Source organism: Anarhichas minor, unplaced genomic scaffold (assembly GCF_050575085.1).
Source record: "Anarhichas minor isolate MPS153535 unplaced genomic scaffold, ASM5057508v1 ptg000003l, whole genome shotgun sequence".
In the NCBI taxonomy this organism is placed as follows: Eukaryota; Metazoa; Chordata; class Actinopteri; order Perciformes; family Anarhichadidae; genus Anarhichas; species Anarhichas minor.
This window is the reverse complement of record NW_027466449.1, coordinates 1,737,126-1,755,111: the sequence shown is the minus strand read 5'-3', so window position 1 is coordinate 1,755,111 and position 17,986 is coordinate 1,737,126. Positions and strand designations below refer to the sequence as shown.

Genomic DNA, 17,986 nt, shown 5'->3' with positions numbered 1-17,986 from the left:
AGTCATGTGGTCGGACGGGTCGCTCATTTTACAGTATTGGTGTCATCCTGCATCATCAACGCAACAATCAACCGCAAGAGAAAATCAAGAAAGTAACGGACATGCAGCACATTTACTGCGTCTTATCTCTTAAATGATGTTCTCTGGTGTCAAAAAGAGCTCACGGAGAACTGATTTATTCTGATCATTGTAACTCAAGACTAGAGATGCACCAAGCCATTCCAGTCACAGCTGATTCGGCCATATTTGAATGTATCAGTCTCCACTACAGTAAAGCAGATCCAACATGTGATCCTGTCTTTACTTACATTTGCTGTGTTTTGTCCACATCTGCTGTCCCGCATATGAGAGAGTACATTTGGAGTGTGTGAATGTGAAAGATTATTTAGGCACACTTGTGGTTACTATGATGCTGTCAAAATGCAAGAAGCTGCTTATTCATACAGAAGGTCAAGCAGCAACATGAACTCCTGAAGAAGAGATGTTTTTTGGAAATTGGAGGATGCTGCTTTACCAATCAGTAGAATGCATAGTGTGATTCTGTAGGCGCACGCTATAGATCATTAAATAAGACTTTGCATTAAAAGAGTAATTCGTTTAATTAGCTTTCTGATCAAAATAAAGTTAAAGTTTTGAAAGGTCATGAACAATATTTTGTGTTGCTTGAATCAGCACGGTTCAGAACCAGGTTCTGTTCTGTTTTTACCTTCTGACCTTGAGGGCATTTGTTTGACAAGAGACGTTTTCTCAAATGTTCAGTCATGATCTGCAATTATTATTAATGTTCTGTATCTGTATCACTATGATGGCTTCATTGCAGGATTTCATACAGCATGCCTAAGCCTGGTTTAAGATACATGTTTTGAAACTAGTGCAAGGCCAGAGAGTGAGCAATACATCAGTGAATTTGAACTTTTCAAAAACTTTTTCAAACACTCATCTCTCCTAGGTCTGATTCATCATTTGTCTGATGTTCTGTTCTCCCTTAGGCACCACACTGTATCTGCCCAAATCTATTACAGTAAACTGGTTCAGTATACCAGAAATTCACAAGCTTTTTTAGTCCTTCATATTAACCTAAAAAACAGTTATATGAGTAAAAACAGTTTATATCTTTTTGGCTTTTTCTAACTGGATTCACAAGATCTGAAGATCTCGTTTCGCTTTCAGATAGGAACCAGGTTTAAATACGATATGTATCAAAGCAGGTTAAGTTTCCCCTAAAGCTGGGTGTAAACTGTGGCTGCATTACAATTCAGACGCTGCGGCCTTCAGAGTCCACATTTCAAGACTGAATACACAAGGCCATTACATCATTACAAAAGGCATTGATGAATGGGGTCTTTGGCCAACTTTAAAGAATAGTGAATCCTTTGTGGCCCTGAGTGTACCATGATCCATTAAAGGCTTGTCATTTTTCAACAGTAAACTTGCCTTCGGTTGGACACCAGTTATTTGTGAACGTGATCCAATTAAAAAATAATGTAAAAGTATTTTTGCTCTATTTCAATTGAGATGTATCATTCAGGATTCAGGTGTACAGCTTCAGATACTGACAGCTTTCTCTGTATAGAAGCAGAGGAAAACACTGTCAGGCATTTTGATTTTAAAATTTGTATTTGTAAAATCGTGAAAATCTTTCTTATCAACAGGAAGAAACACTGACATCTACGAATATGCAAATTGTTTACAGCCAACACAAAATGTTAGAGGTTTTCAGCACAACCCTGTTGTGGTAAAACAAGACATCATGAAACATGTCACCCCTGGCAAATACGATAGTCACAGGATCACTGTGTCTGAGCTATTGCCATGTAAAGGAAGGAGAGGGACAGAAAGCTGGCATTTAAAAGCAGGTGAGCCCGGGTTAGCCAAATGCTTGTGAATTTATTTAGCACAATGGCCAGTGGGGATCCCAGTGGGAGTGGTTGTAAAGAAGGAGAAGGAAAGAACCAGGCTAAGAGAAGAAAATGCACGATGTAGCACAGCGGCCATGTCATGGCCATCGCCTCTGGGACAGCGAATCAGGACAGGAGCAGAAGAATCAGGATAGGAGAGAACAGAGGGCAGCAACAGAAAGGTGTGACGTGCTTGCTAAGGCAGCACATCTAATAAATTGGAATCGATACAGAGAACATTAGCATGGCCCCTGCGAAAGGATGACACGCAAATTCGTGAAGCGTTTAAAAAAAAAAAAAAAAAAAAAAAAAAAGGCAGCAGTTGGTGGGTGTGGGGGCTGCTTTGGTGTAATTAGTGGGACAAGCTATTCAGAGGGGCTACCATCCACCCAGAGAGCACACACAGACACAGGAGAGCCTCTCAGCTACTTATCCCAGCTCTGGGCACCTCTTCCTGTATTGTGAAAGTGAAGGATGGGCCCTGTGGATCGTGGAACACCATATGGCTTCAGCCAGCCTGAAGTAGATCACTCACTCTAGATACATAGTGCTTATCCTTCGGCATCGAGTAGCAATTTCAGTTTATTTTGTGAGCAAAAGGATTAGCAGTTATATCTTCGCCACTGGGAAACATCTTCAGATCCCTATTGGAATGTATTGGCTGAGTGCTTCTGATACTGGGGGTGATCTCGGCTGGATGCAAGCTGGAAATGGATTCTCAGATCATCCAGCAGTTGAATGAAGCTTTGACTGAGCAGAGCATTTTTTTGGGATCATATCGGGGACCGTTGCGTGGTGAACCAAAACATTTTGCCACAGACCTGGAAGCCGTTTGACAGAGCAAGGGAGATTAGAAATTTGCCGGAAGCAAAGTGAGGCCTACAACTTCATCCTGGTAATCTGAGCCTGTTGCGAACTGCTGTAGCTGCTTTCTTTGATGTCAAAATGTCACCCGCATTTCCTCTTTCGCACGCGTTGCAACCATTATTACCCACCGTTATCATCATCATCATTGATGCACACAATTTGATGGCCAGCCAACTGTGAGATTTAAGTCACAGCCACCGAGGCTTTTGAAGCTTGAAAATTATTCCAGACAAGGCGCACGACAGGAGTAAAACAAACCTGCCTGGGAATAATTGTATTGCAGTTTAGCTTTATTAAGTGTATTCCATGTGTCAACACATGATCCATTCTCTTTACACTTCCAGCATGCATACCAATTAGGATATCCGACTCACGCAACATAACAGCAAATTCGATTTTTTTTTCCACTTGCTATTTACATGGGGGATTTTCTGCGATTACCTCCTGCTTACATTGCCTTTGGGCTATTTATTTTTGCTGGATTATGGAAGGATCCTGTTATAATTGATCACAGCGACACGCCGTCCAAAGAAGGGAGATGTAGCGCCCGCTGCGCCCACCTGCTGCTGCGCTTGTTGTGGCGCTCCTGCAGTTGTGCAAGAACACTGTGACACCACTGCTCTCCCTTCACCTTCTTTCCCCCATTTTTATACAATCTCATGAAAAATATATTTTCGCAATGCTGTTGCCCTGGCAATTCTGTTGCCCTGGCAACCAAATTCACCCACCAGTATTAAGGTGCCTGAGGCCTGGCGCTGGTACAATATTACTTCACTTCCTTTCTCTCCTGCTGTTCTTTCATTTAGTGATATTGTGCTCTGTGCCTATACCACAAAGCACATCCAGTGCTGTTTTATTTCATTAATATTTGTTTATTGGGATGGTGCATTATAACTAGGCCGAGGCAATATCAGGAGGCTGTGCAATATACGGATGATGTGCACATACATCCTGCGCCCCTTGGTGAAATAATGGTTATAGAAGTCAGTTGCAACTGTAAGGTCACAGGTTCCAGTTGTCGGGCCGGCTGTAACAATGTAGGTGGGCGAAGTGAATAACACGTACGCACTTAACCCCCCCCCCCCCCCCCCCCCCCACCCCCCCACCCCCCGGAACAGAGCTGAGGTGTTCATGAAGGACTTATCCCACCAGCTGCCAATTCCTAGTGGGACTATGTTTAACCAGCGAGCTCGGTGGGGTGAATATGTGGAGCTACATGAATGTGAAGCAGGGAGTTGGTTAAAACAAAAAAAAGACATCTGGAGAGAAGCCCATCTTGTATTGCTTCTCCTCTTCTAAACATTGACCCAGCCTGCTCTTATGCCTTAATTAGGGACACTGTAGAGAGCCTCAGAGACGGGGAGAGGGAAAAACAAGTAGCAACACCCTCGTTCCCCTCCCACGCACCGCTTGAGCCATCAGGACAACATGCACTCTCAAAGACATTTTCCACGACTCTCAACACAAGCAGGAGAATCTAAAATGGCCTCCAACAAGCTGAAGATGTTTGCAGCTTTTAGAGGTCAGATGGGCCATCGGCGTGCCCCTGGATAGCCCTCAAGTCAGACAGGGGACATATTTAGGATAAAGCGACCATGTGTTGACGTTGTCACAAGGCATCAGATGCAGTCACTTTGCTTTGCCACAAGTACCTTTGCACACTTATCTTTTCAGAGATATTAATGAAGTGCTCATTTCCTTAAAAAAAAAAAAAAAACTAAGGATGGCAATTTATACTGTAAAAAAATTGAGCATTATTTCTTTATCCTACTGTACTTGGTAGAATTGTCTTGCTTCTGTTTTTTTTGGCTTTAATAGGTTGTGTCAGAACATAACGGCACATAATTCATATTTAAAAATTGATTAAATATGTATTACGTATTGTCCCTGGGGGCTCAAAAGGGACCAAATGCAGGCAAGCATGACTTATACGGTGTGTTTACTTCTTTTCTTATTTTTTTGATAAAATACCATTGCAATCTTTATCTGTGACATGTCAAAACTTGCTGTTAAAGTGTGTTCAGAGTAAATGGTAAATGGACTGTACTTTTCACTTTTCTAGTCTTCCGACCACTCAAAGTGCTTTAACACTACATGTCATCATTCACCCATTCACACCGATTCATACACTGATGGCAGGGGCTACCAAGCAAGGTGCCACCTGCCCATCAGGACTCTAACTAACACAATGTGCTTGCAGTTACCCTGGTTTCACAAGTATTATTATCTTCTAATTGCCATAGTAAAATCTTTATTGCCAAAAGCAATGTTTTGTATTTTTCTAGCCAGTTTGCACAAACTGCCCAGAGGCCTAATTCCTTAGAATAAGACAAGGTGAAAACTATTTGCTATGTAAAGATATAGTGGAGAAATGTCGTCCTGAGCAGAGAATGAAGGTTTCCCCTCAGTTTATTACTGTTAGCTCTTGTTTGTGCTATTGTATCGTTTGCTTGTAGCCGCCAGGTCAGCCATCTTCGTGTTGAGAGCCGTGTGGAGGTAATCCCTCATTATCATAGATTTGCTCTGAATTCCTTATAGAGAACCTTTTAAAGCACCTTCAGATTACCACAAGAAGAGTTACAAAGTCGGTTTCAGGCGCCAACCTCCGGATCTGACAAGTGAAGCAAATGCGGAAGTGTCTTACAACTTGCATTCTCTCTACTGACCAGCAGGCGGGGGGGGGGGGGGGGGGGGGGGGTCTTCCTACGAGGAAGGCGGATTGTATGGAAGTCTATGAGACAATGACCCTACTTCTTACTTGATTTATTAACTCAGTAAACATGAGTTTGTGGTCTCAATTGAGTCGTCTTCAATGCAGCACGATGTTCATTTAGTAACTTGTACCAGAGCCGTACACGGTGTATCTACGTTCACCAGTTGCAACAAGTTAAGATGGCGACGGCCATAATCAAAGATGGCAAACTCAAGGCTTCATAACGTTAGTCCACCAAACCAATGGGTGATGTCACAATGTCCACTTATTTTATAACGTCTATCAACACAGCTATCTACCATAAGTATAGATTATTTATCATTAGCCACTATAAGCTTCTGGTGAATGATTGTTTGACAAGGAAATATGCTGAAGCAACGAAGTCTGGATCCAAATTAAAGCCCTTTGCCTTGTGTGTCATTACGAGAGTTTCCCCAGTTTGAGAAACTGCAAAAGTCCATTACACATCCTGTCAAGTGTGTTGTCTCTCTTGAAATGACCAAGCCTGACAACATTGCCAGCATATCACTCCGGAGGAGGAATTGTGGGGAGGGACGCTTTCCTACCATTACCTATTCATGACATGGAATCATTAATCCCCTCCCGCACAGTGTGTGCAGCTGCTGGGTCTAAGGGATTATTTTCATGTGCTTTTTCTTCTGTCTGGACACAGACTGGTTCAGACTCAAGGAGAGAACAAGAGATAAGAAGAGACTTTAGAAAAAGATCCTGGTTTGTTGTTTATCCAGTGGTAGACAAAGCAGAATACACAGCATTTTATTTACACTGACAGTGTAATATTCAGTGCACTTCACCCACGGTGAAGTACTTAAAAAAATACAGCGACGCAGATGATGCAAATAATAGCAGCAGGATTTGGATTGGTGGACTGTTAACGGGACGAGTCAAACCCAAACACCGCTTGGTGTCACTCCTTCCAGTATTACTGGAACTGACATTAATGGTGTTGATCAGAGCATACAGACACCGGACACTTTTCAGTTGAACTAAATGATCCAGCTCTTGTTTTTTTAAATTTCACTTTGATTGACTTTAAGCAGACAATCAGTGGCCTATAAAATATTCTGCTGATCAGAGTGGTCAGTCGTTTATCTGTGGTTCTCATCGGCCAGACAGAAAGTGTACGTGTTGAATGACTTTATCAATGAGCCTTGGCTCCCTATCAGACGCTGGTATTGGATTTGTGTTTGTTTTTATGCTCTCCAGCTAATTTTTGCTAATGGGTCAATTCAAAAACAATAACACTTTGATATAACACTTTACTACAATTTTAAAAGGCTTTTCTGGAAACCACGACTTCAGGAATATGTTTATCAGTACATTGCATTTTAAATGGTGCTATTTAGTTTTCTTTCCAAAGAGATAATACTACATATTTCAGTTTTTGACTCTGGGCCCCATTTCATTTTAAAGGTGCCTATAGAACAATCTTTAAGGATAATTATTTGCAGACTAATCTGACTATTCAAAATATCAGAGAAACATGACATTTATGTGTGAAATATACACACACTGACCACTTTAGATACACCTGTAAATATGTTAATTAAAGTTATAATCCTTAGAATTTCCTAAAAATGATACCCCATTTTTAATGCTGTTCATGATGGAAATTGGACCATATGCAAATTCAAGCTTCCTCCATGTTTACGTGTTGTCTTGATACATTCAGTATAGTTTCCATTTTCACAGGGTTAATTCCATCAGTAAAACAAGTCATGACAGGCTTTCACCCTGAACAATATTAATCCACCATGATCTTTCCATAATTTTCACTTTTTTTTTTTCACTTCCTCTTATAGGTGGGCTTTTCATTTGAAAAAGGAGTGGAGTTTTGTTATAAAGTATAAAATGAACATATGAAAATATCATTTCTGATTGAAAAACTAGAAAGGTGCACTCGGTAGAGGGCAGATCTCCAACAGGTGTGTCTCCAACGACCACTGCAGTATTGTGCGATTGAAAAAAAAAGTACAACCCACAAATGGCTATCCGCCGTTGAGACACCGATCGTAAAATACATTTAAAAACAAGCGATAATGAATGCAGGCAATCAGCTCGAAGTTTTCGGATAAGACGCCCCTATATCAGCCGTAATAAGTGAGGAGTCGGCAGGCTGTCAATGACAGAATAAAACTGTCAATAAATGGTGTTTTAAGAAAGCGAGTCACCGCAACCACGAGAGGTCCTTGAGCACGCAGCCATGTAACTATTCTGCAGTTTCCTGCAGCAGAATCTCATGATCTTTTTCTCAGCGATAGAAAGAAACTCAGAGACGAGAGTGGTGAGTATGAAGTTATTATGAATTTATCCATGTAAGCCATTGTAGTATGCTACAGGTCATCCCATTGCCCTCAATGTATTCTTTTAAATATGGCAATTTTACAAGACAAAGGGGTTCTTTATCCAGTATTCATCATGCAGGTAATGCAATGGCCAATGATAAAAAATTTGAACATAAATTAACAGGTCCAGACCACAATTATTTTATATACAAACTATTTGCTGTAGATCTCTGAAATGTGCTGCCATTTCTCTGAAATCTTAACCAGTGACTGGGTGAAAATTCTCCATTTGTTGTGCTCTCAGAAATAACACCCCCAGACACCCTCTGTCTATATGCAAAGTGTTGTCTAAGAACACAACACCTGGCTGCATATCCAAATATGAAGGTATTAAGACAGTTTCATTTAACAAGTTTGGGCAGTATGGGAAGGGGGAAAAAAAGACAGAATGTGAGAAGACACAGCCCAGTAGCTTACAGTCTCTGTTTACTTAATAGAACTTACTGAGAGAGAAAAGCTGAGACACTCCGAGGTGAGAGAGTCAGAGTAGAGTGTGTGCAGGCTTGAATTTCTAGTCACATACTGAATGCTGTTAGTTCACTCAGTGACTTGGGGATTCATGGTCAGGGGTTACAGAAGGCAGCACTAAGTCTGGCTCTGGCTGGGAAGAAGGGATATAAATCAAGGTTCAAAGTATGGAAATCTATCCAGGGACTTTAAGAGGAGTTATAGGAGTATGACAGCGGGGGTCGGTCCACAGGCCTAAACCAGGCACTTACCAATGTGAGGCATGATTTCAATCTCAGACGTGGATCATAAAAATCTCTGTTATCTTTCGAGATGTTAGGAGTGCTCAGTCATCGCTAGGAGTTTAACGTGAGATTGTTTGAAACTTATTATTCAGCGTTTTTCCAGGGTCATTCTGGAACTAGCTTTTTACTGGGAACACTCACAATATTGCAAGGCGACCATTCATTTCAGTTAGTTTCAGTATGTTGTTAAAAACTCATATAGCAAAAACCCGGGTTGAGTGACTTATCTCAGTTAACAGTCACTTATTTGTTAAACTTCATCGGCATACCTCGTCCTTATTGGAGATAGTTTGGTGTGCCAAATTTAGAAGTAAATAGTATGGAGTGGATTAGCGTAAACCACTGGACAGGTTTATCATCCATGTGTCTACATACATGCATTAAGTATTTGGCCCTAAATAACCCGAGTTCCTGTGTGTTGACCATAGACTGTATGTAAGAAGTGGACGTAGTCATTGTGGCGTCACCCACGGATTTGAAGCCTCAAATTCGGCATTTTGGCCACCATCACCATCTTGTTTTCTTGCAACCAGTGAATGGAAGTGATCATTATTTGGACTGCGTAAGAGTGTAGTATGCCATGTACGGCTCTGGTAGCGGTAGCGACCTGTCAATCACCAGGTAGCCCCCCTCTACAGCAGACACTGCTTTCCTCCAACTGGGTCATAATATACTAAATGAACATCATGGTGCATTGAAAACAGACTTTAAATCAGTGATTGAGACCATAAACTCATGTTTAGTGAGGTAATAAATCAATTGAGAATTTGGGTCATTTCCTCATAGACTTCCATGCAATCTTGAGTTTTTGCAACCAGAGGAGTCGCCCCCTGATGGCCAGTAAAGATAATCCAAGTTTAAGGCTCCTCCACATTGGCTTCACTTTAATAACCGGAGGTTGCCGCCTGGTGTTGACAAATTGGTGAGTCATTTGCTTTATTAGAGACGCATAGTAAGGATGAAGTGATGAACTGTGTATTCATGATGTGACCAAACAATCCCTACAAAATACCTCCAGGCTAGAACAGTCCCAGACCTTTTTGTTCATCTTTTGGAATCAGCCTGACCAAGCATTATTTCTCTGCTACTTCATGAAACAATCTCTCTGTAAAATTATATTCCCCACCCCAAAAAACAAAAATGATGTTTTTGTCTTTTTGTTTTTTCAAAAGGCATTAAAGGAACAACTGTGCTGTTTAATCTAAATAAATTAGCCCCAGTTGGAAGCAGTACTAATGGAACACAATAACCAATACGCTGCTGTCTCAAAACAAAATGAAAGCAGTAAATATCCTGTCTGCGCAAAACTCCACTCCTTTGGTGTGGGGAGAAACGGGGTTCTCTCTGTGTCACACTGAAAGCTTTAAACCTAATTTAAAGCTACTACCATGAGTTTCAGAGGAAAATGCCATCAAAGCACTGCTGATTTCTCATCCCCGTACTTTTGCTATTTCTCAGCAACTTTTAATTTTACACAGGGCTTTGTTTTGTCAGATGACAAGCTTAATGGCATCGTCTTTATGCCATGTGTCATAAAAACATGTCAGCCACAACAGGAGACAACGCCTTGTTATCTCCGAACAACTTCAAATCTTCTGCTGTCTTCTGTAATTGCGCGAGCTATTATGCACAACAGCACTCTGCCTTTCCACATCTCACATGCTACAAAATGACAGACTTTTTGGGCTTCTCACCCAACAATGCCTCATTGAGCTATTAAAACAATTAGTCCAGAATGAAATATCTGCACCATTTTGTCTGCAGTTATTTTGCTGCACCGACTCACTTTTCCAGAAAACTCAAATCACGCTTACTCGAGCCCCTTTCCCCTATGTAATAAATAAAATTACAATTTATTGATGTACAAAACTTCAAATTAATATGCTCCACATAAAACCACCAGACCCCAGTCAGACAACAGTAATTTTAACCTCCCTGATCGTTGTGAACCTCACTTCATTCCAACTCCACAGATCCAAAAAGAAACTCCTCAAAACCCTCTTTGTTTGTCCATCCACTGTTCCAACAATCACCAACTCTGGTTTGTGAGTTTGAAAGAGCGGCTGAATATATAACATATATAAAAGAAGAAATAACCACAGCAACATTTTCACTTTTTACTCATGCCGCCAGCCCCGACGTTGAACAAGACGCATCAGCGAAAAATACACTACAGAAAACCCGCCTACTGACAAAAGTAAGAGAGATTTGCGCAACATATTCTGCCTTCTAAGAAGCACTGTATTACATTTCTCACTCTCCATCTCATGCGCCACATGCCAAAGCATTTCAGCAACTATTGCAGCTCTATCCATAGTGGCCCTATAATGTTTGAATAGAGTCATTACAGAACACTTACAGCCTCCCCGAGACCTTGGTTTGAATACGAAAAAGCCATTATGATGAAGCCATCAATGTTACATATTTCGATTGTCTAAAACGAGATGAAGGCATCCAACTCGGCAAGGCACTCCCTGACACGTTCCTCAATTGGCCGCTTGTGGGCTGATAAGTTTCCTCTTAAATCCATATGCAGTTTACTTACTGCTTGCTTTTACGGTTGTTGCAGTTTGGGTTCACAATGATGCACTGCCGTTTATAGTTAAGTGCTTGAATCATAGAAAAGTTGTTTGTGTTACTGGGTACCACACTGAAACCTTTTTCCTTCTTCACCCTCCGTGCCACCCACTTGTTCCCTAAATCCTGTCATCCCATCATGCCCTAGGCTTTGCCGCTTGTCATTGAAAATTAACCTTAAATAAAGCTCTGCCATCTACCAACCTGGGAGAACTTGAGTGAATGTGTTTAGTTCTTGCACATCTCTGCATTTAATAAGGCCATATCAGTGTTTTTGCAAATTGTAGCTCCGTCTACAAATCGTGTTTACTTTACATTTTGCGGACTATTGTTGAATCCAGGCGATGCAGTTAAAGCTAGATTTTTTGAGCCACTTGGGGCAGCAGAATAAGCTCAAAACACAACATCTGACGTATCATATTATGGTACGTGGAACGTGTTAGAAAACAGTTGCCTACATATACATCAAGCAGACATTGAGCAGCTATCCAATTGGAGTCCTGTTTTCAACTTTGACCAATGTGTTCACTCTCCTTTTAGCTTCGCTTTGGTCTCCTCCAATTAGCTACTACAAGCGACCGCGTTCACATTGCAAATAGTCATCTGATCCACTTTTATTTCTTTTTTTTTTACTGCATTAAGTGCACATTGATTCAAATAAAATGATTACTTAAATATATTTTTACTTGGACAGAAATGAAGACAGACTGTAATGATAGCACAACCCTCCTCAGCCTCCTTAATTAAACATTTTCATTTTGTACAGGTAAGAGTGGAAACAAATGGATGCCTGGAATGGTGGCAAAATAACAATGTTTGCAAAAATAGTTACCCGTTATGGAAAGTGCACATGTTTTGATGCAGATGGTTCAAAAGATACAAAACCACTGGTTCGATCCTTTGAAATACCCCCATAAGGATTATTCCTGTGTGCACACAGTACACAGCATACTGTAGATCTATAAATACTTAACAATTTTAAAGATGCAACCATTGCTCACAGCACAATAGCTGTCTCATGCCATGTGGTGTTTATCACTCTGTCTCTCTCTTGACTGTAAACCGACAGCACTAACAAACAACTCACAACAGCCATCCTTGTGCTTGAAGTTGAAACCATCCCCCGACTCGAGGTGGTTGTCTGTTGGAGTGGCCAAACAGTTCTGCATTCAGCCAAGTGCATCGACATAGACCCCGCTCCCCTCCAGTATTGAGAGAGCGATACATCTCAAAGTGTCTGTCTAGATGCTTTAACAATACAACATGACGAACGCTTGCTGCATCTCAGGAGTGTGATGTTGCTCCGCTGGAGTTGTTATAAATGTTTCGCTCTCCTGGCAGGCTTCACGCAGGGCCAACCCAATTATTCAGCAATGCTCGGCACACGGCTATTTGGTTTGGATGGGTACAAAGTGAGAAATGTTTGGACACAGCTGGTCTGCGGGGTTTGTGTACTCTCCGTGTCCTCCGGGCAGCTGCATTCCCCTGTTAAAACAGGGATTTTTGGAGGGTGCTTTTTCACCTAGCCGCATGTCACCAGTTGATACACAATGTGCCTTGTAGGCCATTCTGCTCCCCTTCACGCTCCTGCACACATAAACAAACAGGCAAACACAAGCTTGGATATGCACAGCCACACACAAATACATGCATATATTCACATTACATATCAAGTGCATACTGACAAGGATTTTACAGTTATGTCCTTCTGGAAACAGATAGCCGCGATAGCAAGGCGGGTATTGTTTTCAACCAGGAGTCTGTGTGTGAGTCATCAAGGCAAAATGTGACGCTGGAGACACCTACTGTAGCAGAACTACCACAGAGGTGGTTTTCAGTACTTTGCCAGGTGTTTGTGTCTGCTCTTAGGTGGACAGATTTTGTCAACGGGAAAGAATCGCAACAGTGCAAGATGCCATCCTAAAACAGGTGTCTTGTTGAGATCAAAAATGAAGGCGAAGATTAATGCTGGTCCGACCACGGGTGCCGGAAGTAGGAGGGGAGTAAGTGGAGAAGGCGCCGTTGCCCCCCCCCCCCCCCCCCCCCCCCACACACTCACACTTTAAACCCCTGGCCCGATTTGGTGTTGCAGCAAGGTGGTCTCTAGTTAGTGCTTGTAAACATGATAGCAGAGTCCTCCTCACTTCAGTAAGAAGAAGAAAAAAAAGCCTTCCACAAAGGTCAGTAATGTGTTTCACATTGTACTGCTCAGTTAATGTGACCACATGCACAGCAGTAACAATATTCAAATGATCAGAACACACAAAGTTTCGGTGGCAGCAGGGGTCTTGAGATCATTAACCTTTTGATTAACCTTTTGATTCTGGCAGCTGCTGTGGCTGATGTGGTCTGACTAATACTCCAGTATTTAAGCTGCTGATAGCCAACATAGAAGGGATAGACCTTGTGGTGTAGTTGCATACTCAATGCACACACACACACACACACACACACACACACATTACTGCACTATTTTAAACAAACTACACCAGGCTTTTAAATGCAAAGTTATATACATCAATCAAACATGAATGAGGAACACAGGGGACGGACATAAGTAATTCAAAAACTGTACAAAGCTGTGCAATCCCATTCACCTGCTGGGTTGTTGTTGGGCTGCGTCATCTGTTGCTGTTATTCCATCCGTCCCCTGTATACTGTAGATTGTGCAAATGAAATGCAATTTCATATCAACCAGTTTTGTCACTGTTATATCCTGCTGTCAGTGTGTAGCTGGGGTGGTGCTCACGTCCCCCCCACACTGTGTCATCCACTTATTGTGCACAGGTTCTCACCTTAGCATGAAGTCAAGGCCTCCACTTACTAAATATCACTCTTCATCAGTGGCCTCCAGGTAAGGCTTGTTGACAGTTTGGATGGACGCCCAGCACCACAGTTAAGTTCTACCAATGAAGCTGTAATGATAGAGGTCAGCTGTGTTGTTTAGTTTAGTTTTTTTTTGTTATTATTGTGGACAAGCATTTAAGCAAAGGGCAAGGTTTGTGGACCGGCTCGTCACAGTCTTTTGACCGCGGAAGCTTATTTTGATAAATCTCACCTGAAGTGAATCTATAAATATCAACACCAGACACGTAACTACAGGAAGTGGTCAGACAGAAAAATAGCTTTACTTTCGCTCCAGGCAGTGAATATAATTACTAAAGTATAATGTAGCACATGTTGGCAACATTTGTCTTTCTACTACCTTCACTTCTTTAAAGCAGACATTAATGTTCACCCCATGTGTTGACGTAGAGTATTATTAATATTTAAGAACATGTCTTAGGCCAAGACATCATTGAGAATAAAAATATCAAAAGTAAACAAATCATCAGACGGTTAATCATGCTGTTTTGAAGCAATATGAAACATGGTAGGGAGTAGCTGTTTTGAAGCTGCTGGCAGCAGTCGATAAAGACAATTAGTTACTCCTATTACCTTTTGGCAGGGTAAGGGAAAACAAATCAGAAAGAAAAGTTGTAACATCATGTCATGTTATTGTGCTTCAGTTGAACACCATTTTCACTACTCAATGGTGTAACATCACCCTCAGTAACCCAGCACATCAGTGAAGATTTGCAGAGCATTGGCAGAATCTTAATGCCCCCGTTTGAGCTCTCGCTGCATCACCTTCGTAGCCAACTTTACCCATCTGCCAATGAAATTAGTATTTCTAAAGCTTTTTTTCTTTCGCCCTGCAGAGATTATTTAAGGCTGTCAAGTTATTCTTCAATACAGTACGGATAATCCCCCTTCTAACAACTCTATTCACAAAATAACTGCATCAAAATCATTCTGAAGCAACAATTCAGGTTTCTATGGGACTCGGGTTCCAAACTGCAGTCGATTTGGCTCGGAGCGCTTTCAAAACCAGGGGCTTTAAGTACTATGCCTGGGTTTTTGTGGTGGGAGGGCGAGGTGGTGGCGGCTATTGATCGGCTTGCGTTTGGAGACAATAATCAGGGAGGCTGATGTCAGGCACACAGTGGATCTACCTCGAAGGAATTGATTGCTTTGAGCTGCTGGCCATTGGTATTCTTGTGCTGGTAGACAATGGCAGACAGACAGAACAGGGCACTCTGTCTTTGAGGGTCAGTGAGGAGGGGGAGAGAATCGGTGGAGGACAAGGAGAGGATGGGGGCGGGCATTGGAGAGGAGAGGGAAGGAAGGAAGAAAGAAAAAAAGACAGAGGAAAGATGGGAATAAGCCCAGCTATGCTGTCATCTCCACATGTGACTTCTGACAGCAATCCTCAAAAGACAAAATGTTTCATTGCAAGACTGGGTACATTTGGCTATGCACTCTCAATATTCAAGTCTTTGGGGTTGTCTTCATCCTGTAAGAAGAGGAAGAGATAAAGAAGGCAGTGGCATGTTTATCCTTGACAGATCCTTGTGGGATTCCAAAATCCAGATCCCAAAACCTGTGGAACCTTTAAAGTTTAAAGTTACCATGAGGGACTTTTAACTGGTTATGAAATAGTCTCAATGTATACAGATGCTTCCATATGACCTACACAAGCAAACAAGACCATCAACGAAATTATCTATTTCTATAGCTATTCTTAATGCTTATAATCGGTGCCACCAGGTCCGATTCTGCACAAAATCTGGGATAATCATTCAGGTTTACCAGGAACTCCTTCGGCTCAGACTCCAGCGGAGCATCCGGCAGCGACCAGCCCATCATGGACAGACCCAGATCCAGCTTCGCTGCGGAAAATGCCATTTGTAATATTTTAAATGCAGTGGATCCATAAATATAGTCTATTTTTGTATTTAAATAATTCTCCTTCCTAGTTAAAACCTGTTGCCTACCCAAAATGTTCTCGACTGCCAACAGTTCAGTTGGAGAGGTGTGCTATGCTAGTAGCGGCTAATGCAGCTTTGAGGAGCCAGCTGCAGAGGTCAGAGGTAATCTAACTTCTTTCTAACTCAACTCCCCTTGCAGTCTTCAGCCCCGACCAATGTTCTATTGATCAAACTTCATGCAGCTGCCTCTGGAACCACAGCAGGCTTCATACAACTGTTTACACATATATGGATTGGTCTTAAGGTCCATATTTAACTGAACATGCAGTGAAGAGATGGCAGAATAAAAACTGTATTTCTGTTTGTCCCGCAGTTAAAGCTCTTGTTTTTCTGAACAGCAAAGAGTTTTTGCTTGTGTTCGCTGGCAGACTAAAAACTCTTGCAGCAACGCTTATGTGAGTTAACATTGCGTGATGCCATATGCTCTGCAGCAGTCACTGTAAAACAGCGAAGCACTGCTGGTTCCCCCACCTTGCGGTTTTAATTGCAGAATGCAGCCTCAAGGCAGGGCTCCGGGAACGAGACACCCGGCTGCATGACTCATTTGTTCGTAAAAAAGATGGCGCATGTCTGCCACAGATCTGTCAGAGCCCGTGATCAGAGAGTAAGCATGCTAATGTTTAGGAAGGAGGTCTTCGTACGCTGCCACAGCCGTCAGCTGCAAAGCTGTTTATTTCCACTGACCACATGATGACGGAGCTAGTGAAAGCTAGTTTACAGATGACTAAATAAGCATTAGTGTACCACTTAAAGATGTGTCAATGGGTGCTCTATCCTCGTTTACCCTCAAGCTTAACTTCCTGCCGGTTTATATACTGTCAAGTGTCTATTTTTGCTAAGAAGAGTTCATTTAGTCGTTTTTGTGTTCAATACTAAGCAGGTTGCCGGCTCCTCGGTTCCAGTTGTCTCGTTAGACTGAAAGATTTTTTTACAACTAAGCAGTAATTGCTCCATATAATGCATTGAGCTGTCTGCACTGACGATGATTTTCCTACAAAATGGTTAAATCATTTTACTGAGTAAATCCAGCCTTGTGTGCAGTTATGAGGGACAGGAGGCAACAAGCTCAGAGCAACATCTTTATAGTGAACATATAATTATAGGTAGTAACACTTAAAGACTGGATGAATAAAGAACTGGGAAAACCTGTCTCCTGTAATTTAAGGCAAAATAACAGTGCCCTGCAGATTTACATTTTAATAACTCAGCTTTCCATAATAAGAACGGAGGTGTTCGGTGTTTGTGGCACAATCATTCGACAGAAAAGATGTGATTTCACTCTATTTTTGAGTAGTTTTTTTGTAGTACTTTTAATTTCCTGAACTTTTTTAAATATATAATTATGTTTTAATCATGATTATTATGTAAACCTCCTTATACCTTTGCTTTGAATGATTTATTTTGGGCTTTTTTTGCCTTTATTTGACCGTACAGCTGAAACACTTTTAATCAGAGCTAAAATGTTCCATGAAAAGTAAACAACACTGTGTCCTTTATAAATCCTGATTCACTTATAATAATTTTTTTCAAGATCATTGCTGTCAATATTATTTATTCGTATACCATGTGTCTTTGACTATAATGGAGGAAAGAGCTTGAAAGTTCATTTAAAACTCAAGTTTATTTTCATTGTTCAGTGTTAAATATCACATTATATGCTGAATCATTTGACCCAGCCCAAGCTCTCTAAGAAAACGAGGAAAAAGTCCCCAAAATCCTGATGCAGGAAAATGAGAAGAAACCTCGGGAAAGGCAATTCAGAGAGAGATCCCCTCTCCTCGGACGGCTGGGTGTGCTACAAGATCTGCAAAAGCAGGAGTTCCTCACGTTCTCCTTCCTGTCAACGATTGAGCAGCATTAGTATTTGAATGACACTTATGCATGACATTAGATAATATTAATATAATAATTCCAATTACTAACAGGATGTTCTTTTGTACCATAACCTTGTCCTGCAGAATGACGATGGAGTTCCTCACGTTCTCCTTCCTGTCTGACTCAC

General features: G+C 41.5%; 1 non-coding gene across 1 annotated transcript; it reads left to right on the top strand.

Moving 5' to 3' along the window:
• The first annotated feature begins 2,087 nt into the window (after window positions 1-2,087).
• Window positions 2,088-2,194, top strand: LOC142960892 (U6 spliceosomal RNA). The gene has a single exon (XR_012956484.1). It is a non-coding gene; the product is annotated as a U6 spliceosomal RNA (small nuclear RNA).
• The last annotated feature ends 15,792 nt before the right edge of the window (window positions 2,195-17,986 follow it).